This window comes from Kogia breviceps, chromosome 18, assembly GCF_026419965.1.
Source record: "Kogia breviceps isolate mKogBre1 chromosome 18, mKogBre1 haplotype 1, whole genome shotgun sequence".
Taxonomy (NCBI): domain Eukaryota; kingdom Metazoa; phylum Chordata; class Mammalia; order Artiodactyla; family Physeteridae; genus Kogia; species Kogia breviceps.
Window position 1 is genome coordinate 52210483 of NC_081327.1, and position 2951 is coordinate 52213433.

The following is a 2951-nucleotide window of genomic DNA, read 5'->3' on the forward strand; positions in this document are numbered from 1 at the left end:
GCTGCGTGCGCGTCGGCGCCTTCTTACGTATATCGCGTCATGCCGCCCCGTGGTTCCGCCCCGTGGTTCCGCCCCCGTTTTTCGCGCTTCGGCTTGGCCCGCGCTTTTCGCGCGTCGCCTCAGGGAGCGCTCGCTTAGTGAAGCAGCTCAGGGTAGAGAGGCGGCCGCCAAAGCAGGAGTGAGAGCGACTTGACGCCGGGAGGGAGACCCCAAAAAGGCCGCACCCGCAGAAGGCCGGAGTCCTGGCCGCTGTCGGTCTTCCCCGAGGGCTTCGACCGGGCCCCTCAGGCCGCGCACCGGCTGAGCGCCGCCCGCCTCACGGACCCCGTCCTGCCTTGCCGACCCAGTCGCCCTGGTGAGACCTTTGAGATAGTTGCCACAGCAGCCGTCGTCCCCCCACCCCCCGACCGTTTCTTTCACGTGTTTCTAACGTGGCTGGCGGGCTTTCTATGTTTCGTATCACTTTACGTGTCCTAAGTTCATTTTATATTCTCTATAACCCTGTGGGACAGTCATTATCCCCTTGTTACAGTTGAGTAAACTGAGGTACAGGCAGGTTCCAGAACTAGCCCAAAGCCAGAGGGAGGGAGGTGAGGGGCGAACCCAGGCGGCCTGGCCGCAGAATGGCCCCTACAAACAGTGTTAAATCCACCTGTTAACTGGTGTGTGCGTCTCTGAACCTAAGTGATCTGTTAACAAGGAAGAATAGGAAGAGGTAGATGTCAAAGACATATGAGCATGAGAACATGACCTTGTTTTACTCTGAGGAATTAAAAGAACATCGGCAAGATGATATTTTTAATGCTCCGTGTACCACCTAAAGACAGTTTTCACCCCGTTCACAGCTGCCACACTTTGGAAAACACCCAGCCTAATAGCTTTTCAGCTGATAGCGTGCACTGTATGCCGAATTTTTATGCTGGGTATCCCATGTGTATTATTTTATTTAATCCTCCTAAGAACTGTGAAGAAGGTATTTATTTGGGAACCTGAGGCCCAGAGAGGTTAAGGAACTTACCAGAGTTTACACAGCTAGTAAGTGTTAGAGCTGAGGTTGACCAGAGAGCTGACACATGGCCATGCACTGGCAAGTTTTCTGAGAAAGTCATGATAATGTGGTAAGTGGTTATAGAAACTTATTCATTCACATGTGCGTTTGAAACACTGGCCTAATCTCTGAGCTACACTAGTGTGTAAAAACACATGCCCTCCCTTTCCTGGAGCTGAGCCCTTTCCTGGTGAGTGCCATGGCAGAAAGAAAATGATGATGTGATAGAGTGACTTTTAGGGTTACATTAGTTAAGGTGATCTGGGATGGCTCTTGCCACATGATATTGCCAAGGCTTGAAAGCTGAGAAAAACCTGTTGTATGAAGGGTTGGAGGTAGAGTGTACTAAGAAGAGGGAATAACAGCTGTAAAGGTCCTGAAATGAGAACGAGATGAGTTGTCATAGAGTTTACAAAGTGGGAACAATAGAGGTGATCCCATGTTATGCGTTGAATTGTGTCCCTCCAAAATTCATCAGAATTTTGTTTCAGAATGTGGCTGTATTTGGAAACAGGACCTGTAAAGAGGTGATTAAGTTAAAGTGAGGCCCTTAGAGTGGGTCCCAATCTAATCTGACTGGTGTCCTTATAAGAAGAAATTTGAACACACAGGGAGATACCAGGAACAGGGGAAAGACACAGTGAGAAGGTGGCCATTTGAAAGACAAGGAGAGAGGCCTCAGAAGAAACCAAACCTGCCTTTGCCTTCGTCTTGAACTTCCAGCCTCCAGAACTGTGAGAAAATAAAGTTTTGTGGTTTAAGCCGCCTGGTCATACTGTTTTGTTATGGGAGCCCTAGCAAACTAATATGACACAAAATTAGGTATTGATTACAATTATAATAAGAGCCCTACATGAAAAGTATGGGGCTCAGGAGAGGGTATAGCAAGGGCATCTAAACCATTCTGGCCTGGAAAAGGGAAGGACTCTTAAAAGTGGGACATTTAAGTTGAGATCTGAAAGGGGAGGAGTTAGCCTGGGGAAAGGCCTTCCAGTCATTTAGTTTTGTGCCTCCGTAACTGCCATATATCCACAGAAAACTTTTCATCCTGCAAAACTGAAACTCTACCCCTTGAACGATAACTCCTCATTCCCTCCTCCCCTGGTAACCACTATACCACTTCCTGCCTCTGTGAATTTGACTTATGTTCAGGATTAAAGAGGTTCTGTGGGAGCAAAGGTGAAGAAGTGATCCATTCTGTAGTCTGCATCAGGGAAACAGAGCTGACTATGAATATGATCTTGAAGGATAGGCACATGTCTTACCAGCTTAAGAGGAAAACAATTCTTGGCAGAAGTAAGAGCATATGTACACCAGCTAAGGATGCTAGAAGCTCCAGACCTTCCCTCTGGACCTCTGTTGTTACCAGTCTACTTGCACACTGGATTCTGATTCCTTTTCCTGAAACATTGGCCTCATCATGGCCACTGACCTACTCCACAATTTACAATGACCGTTATTGTCTGAGGGATGAAGGTCAAATTCTTCAGACTTCAAAATTCTACATTTTTATTTGACATAGAAAATACTTACAATTAAAGCTAATCCCCAAAGTCTCTTTCTACCCATCAAAATGTAATAAATGAGAAGTGATTTAAAAGTAATAATGTAATTTTAACTTTGAATTAAACTCCCAGACAGGGAAGATAACTCCTTGATCTCTCTATGCTATTGAATTGTAGAATACAGAGGACTGGTTTCACACTCAATAATGTGTTAACCTGTTTTAGTTACACAGCCAAGCAAACATCATTTTGGGGGAAGAGATCTTTTCATAGGTCTTCACACAATTCTGAATCCTTTCATAATGGAATTTGTTGGAAGTGTGAAAACCTCCAATTCATTCCATTTACAATTCCATTCCATTTACATCAAGAACACATCCCCTGAGTCCCTTCACTCT